Source organism: Phyllobates terribilis, unplaced genomic scaffold (genome assembly GCF_046119375.1).
Source record: "Phyllobates terribilis strain yellow unplaced genomic scaffold, ASM4611937v1 Scaffold_12__6_contigs__length_324123572, whole genome shotgun sequence".
NCBI lineage: Eukaryota > Metazoa > Chordata > Amphibia > Anura > Dendrobatidae > Phyllobates > Phyllobates terribilis.
This window is the reverse complement of record NW_027362772.1, coordinates 311,009,823-311,024,131: the sequence shown is the minus strand read 5'-3', so window position 1 is coordinate 311,024,131 and position 14,309 is coordinate 311,009,823. Positions and strand designations below refer to the sequence as shown.

At 50.1% G+C, this 14,309-nt stretch overlaps 1 long non-coding RNA gene across 1 annotated transcript in view; it reads left to right on the top strand.

Annotated features, from left to right (window-relative positions):
- Window positions 1-12,677, top strand: part of LOC141171842 (uncharacterized) — a 168,167-nt gene extending 155,490 nt beyond the window's left edge. Inside the window, exon 3 of the long non-coding RNA XR_012252381.1 lies at window positions 12,483-12,677. This is a non-coding gene — a long non-coding RNA (uncharacterized lncRNA). The remainder of the gene's footprint in view (window positions 1-12,482) is intronic.
- Window positions 12,678-14,309: the final 1,632 nt, after the last annotated feature.

Genomic DNA, 14,309 nt, shown 5'->3' with positions numbered 1-14,309 from the left:
TGCATAGGGGCCCCTGTGATAGAGCTGTATAGGGGCCCCTGTGATATAGCTGTAAAGGGGCCTCTGTGATAGATCTGTATAGGGGCACCTGTGATAGAGCTGTATAGGGGCCTCTGTGATAGAACTGTATAGGGGCCTCTGTGATACAGCTGTATAGGGGCCCCTGTGATAGAGCTGTTTGGGGGCCTCTGATAGAGCTGTATAGGGGCCCCTGTGATAGAGCTGTATAGGGGCCTCTGTGATATAACTGTATAGGGGCCCCTGTGATAGAGCTGTATAGGGGCCTCTGTGATAGAACTGTATAGGGGTCCCTGTGATAGAGCTGTATAGGGGTCCCTGTGATAGAGCTGTATAGGGGCCTCTGTGATATAGCTGTATAGGGGCCTCTGTGATAGAACTGTATAGGGGCCTCTGTGATAGAGCTGTATAGGGGCCCCTGTGATAGAGCTGTATAGGGGCCTCTGTGATGGAACTGTATAGGGGCCTCTGTGATAGAGCTGTATAGGGGCCCCTGTGATAGAGCTGTATAGGGGCCCATGTGATAGAGCTGTAGGGGCCCATGTGATAGAGCTATATAGGGGCCTCTGTGATAGAGCTGTATAGGGACCCCTGTGATAGAACTGTATAGGGGCCCCTGTGATAGAACTGTATAGGGGCCCCTGTGATAGAGCTGTATAGGGGCCTCTGTGATAGAACTGTATAGGGGCCCCTGTGATAGAGCTGTATAGGGGCCTCTGTGATAGAACTGTATAGGGGTCTCTGTGATAGAGCTGCATAGGGGCCTCTGTGATAGATCTGTACAGGGGCCTCTGTGATAGAGCTGTATAGGGGCCCCTGTGATAGAACTGTATAGGGGCCCCTGTGATAGAGCTGTATAGGGGCCTTTGTGATAGAACTGTATAGGGGCCTCTATGATACAGCTGTATAGGGGCCCCTGTGATAGAGCTGTATAGGGGCCTCTGTGATAGAGCTGTATAGGGGCCTCTGTGATAGATCTGTACAGGGGCCTCTGTGATAGAGCTGTATAGGGGCCCCTGTGATAGAATTGTATAGGGGGCCCTGTGATAGAGCTGTATAGGGGCCCCTGTGATAGAGCTGTATAGGGGCCCCTGTGATAGAGCTGTATAGGGGCCCCTGTGATAGAGTTGTATAGGGGCCCCTGTGATTGAGCTGTATAGGGGCCTCTGTGATAGAACTGTATAGGGGCCCCTGTGATAGAGCTGTGTAAGGACCCCTGTGATAGAGCTGTGTAAGGACCCCTGTGATAGAGCTGTATAGGGGCACCTGTGATAGAACTGTATAGAGGAACGTATTATAGAGCTGTGTAAGGACCCCTGTGATAGAGCTGTATAGGGGCCTCTGTGATAGAGCCGTATAGGGGCCTCTGTGATAGAGCTGTATAGGGGCCTCTGTGATAGAGCTGTATAGGGGCCCCTGTGATAGAGCTGTATAGGGGCCTCTGTGATAGAGCTGTATAGGGGACCCTGTGATAGAACTGTATAGGGGCCTCTGTGATAGAGCTTTATAGGGGTCTCTGTGATAGAACTGCATAGGGGCCCCTGTGATAGAGCTGTGTAAGGACCCCTGTGATAGAGCTGTATAGGGGCATCTGTGATAGAGCTGTATAGGGGCCTCTGTGATAGAGCTGCATAGGGGCCCCTGTGATAGAGCTGTATAGGGGCCCCTGCGATAGAGCTGTATAGGGGAACCTGTGATAGAGATGTATAGGGGCCTCTGTGATGGAACTGTATAGGGGCCTCTGTGATGGAACTGTATAGGGGCCTCTGATAGAGCTGTATAGGGGCCCCTGTGATAGAGCTGTATAGGGGCCCCTGTGATAGAGCTGTATAAGGGTCTCTGTGATAGAGCTGTATAGGGGCCTCTGTGATAGAACTGTATAGGGGTCTCTGTGATAGAACTGTATAGGGGCCCCTGTGATAGAGCTGTATAGGGGAACCTGTGATAGAGCTGTATAGGGGCCCCTGTGATAGAGCTGTATAGGGGCCTCTGTGATTAAGCTGTATAGGGGCCCTTGTGATATAGCTGTATAGGGGCCTCTATGATGGAACTGTATAGGGGCCCCTGTGATAGAGCTGTATAGGGGCACCTGTGATAGAACTGTATAGAGGCCCGTATTATAGAGCTGTGTAAGGACCCCTGTGATAGAGCTGTATAGGGGCCTCTGTGATAGAGCCGTATAGGGGCCTCTGTGATAGAGCTGTATAGGGGCCTCTGTGATAGAGCTGTATAGGGGCCCCTGTGATAGAGCTGTATAGGGGCCTCTGTGATAGAGCTGTATAGGGGACCCTGTGATAGAACTGTATAGGGGCCTCTGTGATAGAGCTTTATAGGGGTCTCTGTGATAGGACTGCATAGGGGCCCCTGTGATAGAGCTGTGTAAGGACCCCTGTGATAGAGCTGTATAGGGGCATCTGTGATAGAGCTGTATAGGGGCCTCTGTGATAGAGCTGCATAGGGGCCCCTGTGATAGAGCTGTATAGGGGCCCCTGCGATAGAGCTGTATAGGGGAACCTGTGATAGAGATGTATAGGGGCCTCTGTGATGGAACTGTATAGGGGCCTCTGTGATGGAACTGTATAGGGGCCTCTGATAGAGCTGTATAGGGGCCCCTGTGATAGAGCTGTATAGGGGCCCCTGTGATAGAGCTGTATAAGGGTCTCTGTGATAGAGCTGTATAGGGGCCTCTGTGATAGAACTGTATAGGGGTCTCTGTGATAGAACTGTATAGGGGCCCCTGTGATAGAGCTGTATAGGGGAACCTGTGATAGAGCTGTATAGGGGCCCCTGTGATAGAGCTGTATAGGGGCCCCTGTGATAGAACTGTATAGGGGTCTCTGTGATAGAACTGTATAGGGGCCCCTGTGATAGAGCTGTATAGGGGCCCCTGTGATAGAGCTATATAGGGGAACCTGTGATAGAGCTGTATAAGGACCCATGTGATAGAACTGTATAGGGGCCTCTGTGATAGAACTGTATAGGGGCCTCTGTGATAGAGCTGCATAGGGGCTCCTGTGATAGAGCTGTGTAAGGACCCCTGTGATAAAGCTGTATACGAGCTTCTGTGATAGAACTGTATAGGGGCCCCTGTGATAGAGCTGTATAGGGGCCCCTGTGACTGAGCTGTGCTATATGGGGCATCTGTGATAGAGCTGTATAGGGGCCCCTGTGATAGAGCTGTATAGGGGCCCCTGTGATAGAGCTGTATAGGGTCCCCTGTGATAGAGCTGTATAGGGGCCTCTGTGATTAAGCTGTATAGGGGCCCTTGTGATATAGCTGTATAGGGGCCTCTATGATGGAACTGTATAGGGGCCCCTGTGATAGAGCTGTATAGGGGCCCCTGTGATAGAGCTGTATAGGGGCACCTGTGATAGAACTGTATAGAGGCCCGTATTATAGAGCTGTGTAAGGACCCCTGTGATAGAGCTGTATAGGGGCCTCTGTGATAGAGCCGTATAGGGGCCTCTGTGATAGAGCTGTATAGGGGCCTCTGTGATAGAGCTGTATAGGGGCCCCTGTGATAGAGCTGTATAGGGGCCTCTGTGATAGAGCTGTATAGGGGACCCTGTGATAGAACTGTATAGGGGCCTCTGTGATAGAGCTGTATAGGGGTCTCTGTGATAGAACTGCATAGGGGCCCCTGTGATAGAGCTGTGTAAGGACCCCTGTGATAGAGCTGTATAGGGGCATCTGTGATAGAGCTGTATAGGGGCCTCTGTGATAGAGCTGCATAGGGGCCCCTGTGATAGAGCTGTATAGGGGCCCCTGCGATAGAGCTGTATAGGGGAACCTGTGATAGAGATGTATAGGGGCCTCTGTGATGGAACTGTATAGGGGCCTCTGTGATGGAACTGTATAGGGGCCTCTGATAGAGCTGTATAGGGGCCCCTGTGATAGATTTGTATAGGGGCCCCTGTGATAGAGCTGTATAAGGGTCTCTGTGATAGAGCTGTATAGGGGCCTCTGTGATAGAACTGTATAGGGGTCTCTGTGATAGAACTGTATAGGGGCCCCTGTGATAGAGCTGTATAGGGGAACCTGTGATAGAGCTGTATAGGGGCCCCTGTGATAGAGCTGTATAGGGGCCCCTGTGATAGAACTGTATAGGGGTCTCTGTGATAGAACTGTATAGGGGCCCCTGTGATAGAGCTGTATAGGGGCCCCTGTGATAGAGCTATATAGGGGAACCTGTGATAGAGCTGTATAAGGACCCATGTGATAGAACTGTATAGGGGCCTCTGTGATAGAACTGTATAGGGGCCTCTGTGATAGAGCTGCATAGGGGCTCCTGTGATAGAGCTGTGTAAGGACCCCTGTGATAAAGCTGTATAGGAGCTTCTGTGATAGAACTGTATAGGGGCCCCTGTGATAGAGCTGTATAGGGGCCCCTGTGACTGAGCTGTGCTATATGGGGCATCTGTGATAGAGCTGTATAGGGGCCCCTGTGATAGAGCTGTATAGGGGACCCTGTGATAGAACTGTATAGGGGACCCTGTGATAGAACTGTATAGGGGTCCCTGTGATAGAGCTGTATAGGGGCCCCTGTGATAGAGCTGTATAGGGGCCCCTGTGATAGAGTTGTATAGGGGCCCCTGTGATTGAGCTGTATAGGGGCCCCTGTGATAGAGCTGTATAGGGGCCCCTGTGATAAAACTGTATAGGGGCCCCTGTGATAGAGCTGTGTAAGGACCCCTGTGATAGAGCTGTATAGGGGCATCTGTGATAGAGCTTGTATAGGGGCCTCTGTGATAGAGCTGCATAGGGGCCCCTGCGATAGAGCTGTATAGGGGAACCTGTGATAGAGCTGTATAGGGGCCTCTGTGATAGAGCTCTATAGGGGTCTCTGTGATAGAGCTGTATAGGGGCCTCTGTGATAGAAATGTATAGGGGTCCCTGTGATAGAGCTGTATAGGGGCCCCTGTGATATAGCTGTAAAGGGGCCTCTGTGATAGATCTGTATAGGGGCCCCTGTGATAGAGCTGTATAGGGGCCTCTGTGATAGAACTGTATAGGGGCCTCTTTGATACAGCTGCATAGGGTCCCCTGTGATAGAGCTGTTTGGGGGCCTCTGTGATAGAGCTGTATAGGGACCCCTGTGATAGAGCTGCATAGGGGCCTCTGTGATAGAACTGTATAGGGGCCTCTGTGATATAGCTGTATAGGGGCCCCTGTGATATAGCTGTATAGGGGCCCCTGTGATAGAACTGTATAGGGGTCTCTGTGATAGAACTGTATAAGGACCCCTGTGATAGAACTGTATAGGGGCCTCTGATAGAACTGTATAGGGGCCTCTGTGATAGAGCTGCATAGGGGCTCCTGTGATAGAGCTGTATAGGGGCCTCTGTGATAGAACTGTATAGGGGCCCCTGTGATAGAGCTGTATAAGTGCCCCTGTGATAGAGCTGTATAGGGGCCTCTGTGATAGAACTGTATAGGGGCCCCTGTGATAGAGCTGTATAAGGGCCCCTGTGATAGAGCTGTATAGGGGCCCCTGTGATGGAGCTGTGCTGTATGGGGCATCTGTGATAGAGCTGTATAGGGGCCCCTGTGATAGAGCTGTATAGGGGACCCTGTGATAGAGCTGTATAGGGGCCTCTGTGATAGAGCTGTATAGGGGCCCCTGTGATAGAACTGTATAGGGGCCCCTGTGATAGAACTGTATAGTGGCCCCTGTGATAGAGCTGTATAGGGGCCTCAGTGATAGAGCTGTATAGGGGAACCTGTGATAGAGCTGTATAGGGCCCCTGTGATAGAGATGTATAGGGGCCCCTGTAATAGAACTGTATAGGGGCCCCTGTGATAGAGCTGTATCGGGGCCCCTGTGATAGAGCTGTATAGGGGCCCCTGTGATAGAGCTGCATAGGGGCCTCTGTGATAGAACTGTATAGGGGCCTCTGTGATAGAGCTGTATAGGGGCCCCTGTGATAGAGCTGTATAGGGGCCCCTGTGATAGAGCTGTATAGGGGCCCCTGTGATAGAACTGTATAGGGGTCTCTGTGATAGAACCGTATAGGGGCCCCTGTGATAGAGCTGTATAGGGGCCCCTGTGATAGAGCTATATAGGGGAACCTGTGATAGAGCTGTATAAGGACCCATGTGATAGAACTGTATAGGGACCTCTGTGATAGAACTGTATAGGGGCCTCTGTGATAGAGCTGCATAGGGGCTCCTGTGATAGAGCTGTGTAAGGACCCCTGTGATAAAGCTGTATAGGAGCTTCTGTGATAGAACTGTATAGGGGCCCCTGTGATAGAGCTGTATAGGGGCCCCTGTGACTGAGCTGTGCTATATGGGGCATCTGTGATAGAGCTGTATAGGGGCCCCTGTGATAGAGCTGTATAGGGGACCCTGTGATAGAACTGTATAGGGGACCCTGTGATAGAACTGTATAGGGGTCCCTGTGATAGAGCTGTATAGGGGCCCCTGTGATAGAGCTGTATAGGGGCCCCTGTGATAGAGTTGTATAGGGGCCCCTGTGATTGAGCTGTATAGGGGCCCTGTGATAGAGCTGTATAGGGGCCCCTGTGATAAAACTGTATAGGGGCCCCTGTGATAGAGCTGTGTAAGGACCCCTGTGATAGAGCTGTATAGGGGCCTCTGCGATAGAGCTGTATAGGGGCCCCTGTGATAGAGCTGTATAGGGGCCTCTGTGTTTGAGCTGTATAGGGGCCCTTGTGATAGAGCTGTATAGGGGCCTCTATGATTGAGCTGTATAGGGGCCTCTGTGATAGAACTGTATAGGGGCCCCTGTGATAGAGCTGTATAGGGGCCTCTGTGATAGAGCTGTATAGGGGCCTCTGTGATAGAGCTGTATAGGTGCCTCTGTGATAGAGCTGTATAGGGGTCTCTGTGATAGAACTGCATAGGGGCCCCTGTGATAGAGTTGTGTAAAAACCCCTGTGATAGAGCTGTATAGGGGCATCTGTGATAGAGCTTGTATAGGGGCCTCTGTGATAGAGCTGCATAGGGGCCCCTGCGATAGAGCTGTATAGGGGAACCTGTGATAGAGCTGTATAGGGGCCTCTGTGATAGAGCTCTATAGGGGTCTCTGTGATAGAGCTGTATAGGGGCCTCTGTGATAGAAATGTATAGGGGTCCCTGTGATAGAGCTGTATAGGGGCCCCTGTGATATAGCTGTAAAGGGGCCTCTGTGATAGATCTGTATAGGGGCCCCTGTGATAGAGCTGTATAGGGGCCTCTGTGATAGAACTGTATAGGGGCCTCTTTGATACAGCTGCATAGGGTCCCCTGTGATAGAGCTGTTTGGGGGCCTCTGTGATAGAGCTGTATAGGGGCCCCTGTGATAGAGCTGTATAGGGGCTTCTGTGATAGAACTGTATAGGGGCCTCTGTGATACAGCTGTATAGGGGCCCCTGTCATAGAGCTGTTTGGGGGCCTCTGATAGAGCTGTATAGGGGCCTCTGTGATAGAGCTGTATAGGGGCCTCTGTGATAGAACTCTATAGGGGCCCCTGTGATAGAGCTGTATAGGGGCCTCTGTGATAGAACTGTATAGGGGCCTCTGTGATACAGCTGTATAGGGGCCCCTGTGATAGAGCTGTTTGGGGGCCTCTGATAGACCTGTATAGGGGCCCCTGTGATAGAGCTGTATAGGGGCCTCTGTGATATAACTGTATAGGGGCCCCTGTGATAGAGCTGTATAGGGGCCTCTGTGATAGAACTGTATAGGGGTCCCTGTGATAGAGCTGTATAGGGGCCTCTGTGATAGAACTGTATAGGGGCCTCTGTGATAGAGCTGTATAGGGGCCCCTGTGATAGAGCTGTATAGGGGCCTCTGTGATGGAACTGTATAGGGGCCTCTGTGATAGAGCTGTATAGGGGCCCCAGTGATAGAGCTGTATAGGGGCCCATGTGATAGAGCTGTAGGGGCCCATGTGATAGAGCTGTATAGGGGCCTCTGTGATAGAGCTGTATAGGGACCCCTGTGATAGAACTGTATAGGGGCCCCTGTGATAGAGCTGTATAGGGGCCCCTGTGATAGAACTGTATAGGGGCCCCTGTGATAGAGCTGTATAGGGCCTCCTGTGATGGAACTGTATAGGGGCCTCTGATAGAGCTGTATAGGGGCCCCTGTGATAGAGCTGTATAGGGGCCCCTGTGATAGAGCTGTATAAGGGTCTCTGTGATAGAGCTGTATAGGGGCCTCTGTGATAGAACTGTATAGGGGTCTCTGTGATAGAACTGCATAGGGGCCCCTGTGATAGAGCTGTGTAAGGACCCCTGTGATAGAGCTGTATAGGGGCCTCTGTGATAGATCTGTATAGGGGTCTCTGTGATAGAGATGTATAGGGGCCTCTGTGATGGAACTGTATAGGGGCCTCTGTGATAGAGCTGTATAGGGGCCCCTGTGATAGAGCTGTATAGGGGCCCCTGTGATAGAGCTGTATAGGGGTCTCTGTGATAGAGCTGTATAGGGGCCTCTGTGATAGAACTGTATAGGGGCCCCTGTGATAGAGCTGTATAGGGGCCCCTGTGATAGAGCTGTATAGGGGAACCTGTGATAGAGCTGTGTAAGGACCCCTGTGATAGAGCTGTATAGGGGCCCCTGTGATAGAGCTGCATAGGGGCCTCTCTGATAGAACTGTATAGAGGCCTCTGTGATAGAGCTGTATAGGGGTCCCTGTGATAGAGCTGTATAGGGGCCCCTGTGATAGAACTGTATAGGGGTCTCTGTGATAGAACTGTATAGGGGCCCCTGTGATAGAGCTGTATAGGGGCCCCTGTGATAGAGCTGTATAGGGGCCCCTGTGATAGAGCTGTATAGGGGCCTCTGTGGTAGAACTGTATAGGGGACCCTGTGATAGAACTGTATAGGGGCCTCTGTGATAGAGTTGCATAGGGGCTCCTGTGATAGAGCTGTGTAAGGACCCCTGTGATAGAGCTGTATATGGGCCTCTGATAGAACTGTATAGGGGCTCCTGTGATAGAGCTGTATAAGGGCCCCTGTGATAGAGCTGTATAGGGGCCCCTGTGATGGAGCTGTGCTGTATAGGGGCATCTGTGATAGAGCTGTATAGGGGCCCCTGTGATAGAGCTGTATAGGGGACCCTGTGATAGAACTGTATAGGGGACCCTGTGATAGAACTGTATAGGGGCCTCTATGATACAGCTGTATAGGGGCCCCAGTGATAGAGCTGTATAGAGGCCTTTGTGATAGAGCTGTATAGGGGCCTCTGTGATAGATCTGTATAGGGGCCTCTGTGATAGAGCTGTATAGGGGCCCCTGTGATAGAACTGTATAGGGGCCCCTGTGATAGAACTGTATAGGGGCCCCTGTGATAGAGCTGTATAGGGGCCTCAGTGATAGAGCTGTATAGGGGAACCTGTGATAGAGCTGTATAGGGCCCCTGTGATAGAGATGTATAGGGGCCACTGTGATAGAACTGTATAGGGGCCCCTGTGATAGAGCTGTCTCTGGGCCCCTGTGATAGAGCTGTATTTTGCCCCTATGATAGAGCTGTATAGGGCCCCTGTGATAGAACTGTATTGGGGCCCCTGTGATAGAGCTGTGTAAGGGCCCCTATGATAGAGCTGAATAGGGGCCTCTGTGATAGAGCTGTATAGGGGCCCCTGTGATAGAGCTGTATAGGGGCCCCTGTGATAGAGCTGTATAGGGGCCTCTGTGATAGAGCTGTATAGGGGCCCCTGTCATAGAGCTGTGTAAGGGCCCCTATGATAGAGCTGTATAGGGGCCTCTGTGATAGAGCTGTATAGGGGCCCCTGTGATACAGCTGTATAGGGGCCCCTGTGATAGAGCTGTATGGGGGCCCCTATGATTGAGCTGTATAGGGGCCTCTGTGATAGATCTGTATAGGGGCCACTGTGATAGAACTGTATATAGGCCCCTGTGATAGAGCTGTGTAAGGACCCCTGTGATAGAGCTGTATAGGGGCCTCTGTGATAGAGCTGTATCGGGGCCCCTGTGATAGAGCTGTATAGGGGTCTCTGTGATAGAGCTGTATAGGGGCCTCTGTGATAGAGCGGTATAGGGGCCTCTGTGATAGAGCGGTATAGGGGCCTCTGTGATAGAACTGTATAGGGGCCCCTGTGATAGAGCTGTATAGGGGCCCCTGTGATAGAGCTGTATAGGGGTCTCTGTGATAGAGCTGTATAGGGGCCCCTGTGATAGAACTGTATAGGGGCCTGTATGATAGAGCTGTGTAAGGACCCCTGTGATAGAGCTGTATAGGGGCCTCTGTGATAGAGCTGTATAGGGGCCCCTGTGATAGAGCTGTATAAGGGCCTCTGTGATAGAGCTGTATAGGGGACCCTGTGATAGAACTGTATAGGGGCCTCTGTGATAGAGCTGTATAGGGGTCTCTGTGATAGAACTGCATAGGGGCCCCTGTGATAGAGCTGTGTAAGGGCCTCTGTGATAGAGCTGTATAGGGGACCCTGTGATAGAGCTGTATAGGGGCCTCTGTGATAGAGCTGTATAGGGGCCTTTGTGATAGAACTGTATAGGGGTCTCTGTGATAGAACTGTATAGGGGCCCCTGTGATATAGCTGTGTTGGGGCCCCTGCGATAGAGCTGTATAGGGGAACCTGTGATAGAGCTGTGTAAGGACCCCTGTGATAGAGCTGTATAGGGGAACCTGTGATAGAGCTGTGTAAGGACCCCTGTGATAGAGATGTATAGGGGCCTCTGTGATAGAGCTGTATAGGGGCCCCTGTGATAGAGCTGTATAGGGGCCCCTGTGATAGAGCTGTATAGGGGAACCTGTGATAGAGCTGTGTAAGGACCCCTGTGATAGAGCTGTATAGGGGCCCCTTTGATAGAGCTGCATAGGGGCCTTTGTGATAGAGCTGTATAGGGGCCCCTGTGATAGAGCTGTATAGGGGCCCCTGTGATAGAACTGTATAGGGGTCTCTGTGATAGAACTGTATAGGGACCTCTGTGATAGAGCTGTATAGGGGCCCCTGTGATAGAACTGTATAGGGGCCTCTGTGATAGAACTTTATAGGGGCCTCTGTGATAGAGCTGTGTAAGGACCCCTGTGATAGAGCTGTATAGGGGCCTCTGTGATAGAACTGTATATGGGCCCCTGTGATAGAGCTGTATAAGGGCCCCTGTGATAGTGCTGTATAGGGGCCCCTGTGATGGAGCTGTGCTGTATAGGGGCCCCTGTGATAGAGCTGTATAGGGGCCCCTGTGATAGAGCTTTATAAGGGCCCCTGTGATAGAACTGTATAGGTCCCCCTATGAGAGACCTGTATAGGGGCCCCTATGAGAGACCTGTATAGGGGCCCCTGCAGTCCATCAACATAATGCACAATTTCTCCTGCTTTGGAGGTGTTATTGGCCCCTGACCTCCCGGGCCCCTGTGCGTCTGCACCAGTTGCACCAATGAGATGTCCACCCCGACTTGTTTACATCCAGAGGCTGACAACCTGTCCTGACCAACACTTGAAACAGCTGAGGGTTTGCTACATTTGTATCCAGTCCAGATAATCCTTTGCCAGCTAAACACAGCAGCACAGATTCCTCTCCTGTTATGATAGTTTGTTACAATAATAATCTTTTTATTTATATAGCGCCAACATATTCTGCAGCACGTAACAATTTACAGACCTTATGGGCACTGTCCCCATTGGGGCTCACAATCTACATTCCCTATCAGTCTTTGGAGTGTGGGAGGAAACCGGAGAACCCAGAGGAAATCCCCCAAACACGGGGAGAACATACAAACTCCTTGCAGATGTCGTCCGTGGTGGGATTTGAACCCAGGACCCCAGCGCTGCAAGGCTGCAGTGCTCACCACTGAGCCACTTTGCTGTCTTATATGTAGTACAGTGCTAACCACTGAGCCACTGTGCTGCCCTATATACAGTACAGTGCTAACCACTGAGCCACTGTGCTGCCCTGTATATAGTACAGTGCTAATCACTGAGCCACTGTGCTGCCCTGTATATAGTACAGTGCTAACCACTGAGCCACCATGCTGCCCTATATACAGTACAGTGCTAACCACTGAGCCACTGTGCTGCAATGTATCAGTGCAGGTAAAAAGTGTCATCTGGAGTCCAGGAAGAGTCTACTCTATAATTGTAGCAAATTGCAAAGTGTGAATTTTCTGGATGTGACAAGTATTTAAGGGGTAACATTTCTCCTTGCAGAGAGCTAGAGGTACATGTTAGGGATGTCATGGTGAGGAGACTTTTAAAGCCACAATGCTCCTCTGGGAAATATGCAAATTGTCTCTTCAGAGAGGAAGAGGACCAGAACTCTAGTGTCACCTACAGGAAGTAGCAATCCTAAAGGTCAATAGTGACCCTATAACGAGCCTTGTCACATGACTTAGGATATAAGCCAGAACCAGAAACTCGATTTGCAGACACTGTGTTTCGGGGTACTGCCCCTCGTCAGTGCAATGTGTGAGCTCTGGTTTGGCTGGATGAGAGGCGTCAGACCGGTATCTAAGGGGTAACATTTCTCCCCGCAGATGTGACAAGAATGTCTTCAATCACTGACAGCAAAGAGATCGGGAGAGGAACTGAAACACAAAGGGGAGAATTTATCACGTTTTGCTTCTGGTTGTCGTTATTTGCATCCAAGCACAATATCTGATACGGTTGACGCATCTTTATGTAAAACTTCTGTCTAAAACTGATTTGCCACTTTTTTTTCTCCACCCCTTGACTTCAGAGAGTTTGCAGTATTTTGTGCAATATATTCTTTAAAAAGTTGCACGTCATAAATACGGCTAAGCTGTTACAATGTCCCGGGGAGCACGTCACTATTGACGAACACAAAATAAAAATGACCGACTTGGTGCAAAATTCTTCATAAATGGCGCAAACCTTCAATAAATGTGGCTACAAACTATTCTGGTGCAAAACAAATGGATTCTCCTCCCAAAGTTCACTCAAAGTTGTCGACTTCCCATTATACAGAGATTAGCATTTCTTGGTGACGCAGTGGTGGCATTTTATATAGCGCGGACGCTGTAGAGAAGGAAAAATCATTAAATGATGCAACCAAAGATAGAAATCCAGCCTGCTCGGGGATAGATGCTGCATAATGGGCGGAAATTGGTAGCAAATTAAAGGGGTTCTTTAATTTTTCTCACTTAAATGCATATATTTTTAGCTAGAAATCATTTTTGCCATTGGGCTTCATTAAATATGTTGCGCCATTTGCCTTCCATAGCCTTTGGTTTGCAATGTCTATTGCTGGCTGCAGAATGAGTTAACTGAGGATCTGTCAGCGAGCTAGTTTTGACAGCCTTAACAGGAAAGTTTGTGACTCTTTTCTCTCTTTTTCTGAACTCCTGACCACAGATCACATCAAAGTATAATGTGCAGGAAACAAAGAGCCTGTAAAAGCCAAACGGTGCTACATTTTTAATTAAACCCAATAACAAAAATGATTTTTTTAGCCCCAAATACATTCAATAAAATACAAGAAACGTCCATAGGTGGACAACCTCTTTAAACTACAGTCTCAAACGGAAAACTTTTTGGCATGCGGAAAACGTGAACAAATTGCCATCAAGATGCGGTAAATATTGGCGCCATTCTGTAGTATTTTTCCTATGGATATTTGGAGAGATGGGTGTTGAGCACCATTGGCTGAGCTGTATTACTGCGCATGCCGGTCTCTGATTGGCCGGTTTGCTCAGGTACGATACATTGTATCACGCTGCTCTCGGAATGTCCGGACCATTAGAATGGTGATTTGCTTTTAATATTCGTCAGCCTCAGCCGCTGATTTCACGCTGAAACATTAACAAGGGCTGACACTGGAGATTAGATGCAGACAGCAGGAATGCCGGCTCTTTGTTGCAGGATGGAGCGCGGCCAACAGCGAACTACTGCGGCCAAGAGAGACCTGGGAAAGTCTTCAGAATAAAGGGGGTGAAGAAGGTATTTCAGTCCGAGGCCCATGAAAGCAGATAATTAGCGATCCCGTCATCCTCCAAAATCTAATTAACCTTCAGTCCTAAGGAGGACACGAGCTTAAAGGCGAAGAGTATCAGGAAACGTTCGCTGAATTTAACAAATTTGCTTTTTTTTCTTTAATGTTTAACTTTAAAACAAAAGAAAACAAGAAGATCATTGTCTCCTCCAGGGCGGCGATCCTGCACAGACGGGCACTCGTGGCTCTACCTGTTTCTTAGGCCACGGCCCCACTATCAGTATTTGGTAACTTTCAGATGCTGTAATTCGGGGCTCAGTTTGGGATCTTAGAACCCATAGATTGAGTGGGCGAGTCTCATCCGACCCCAGGCTGCGAGGACATTCAGTAGCCGGACAGAACATAGGCTTGT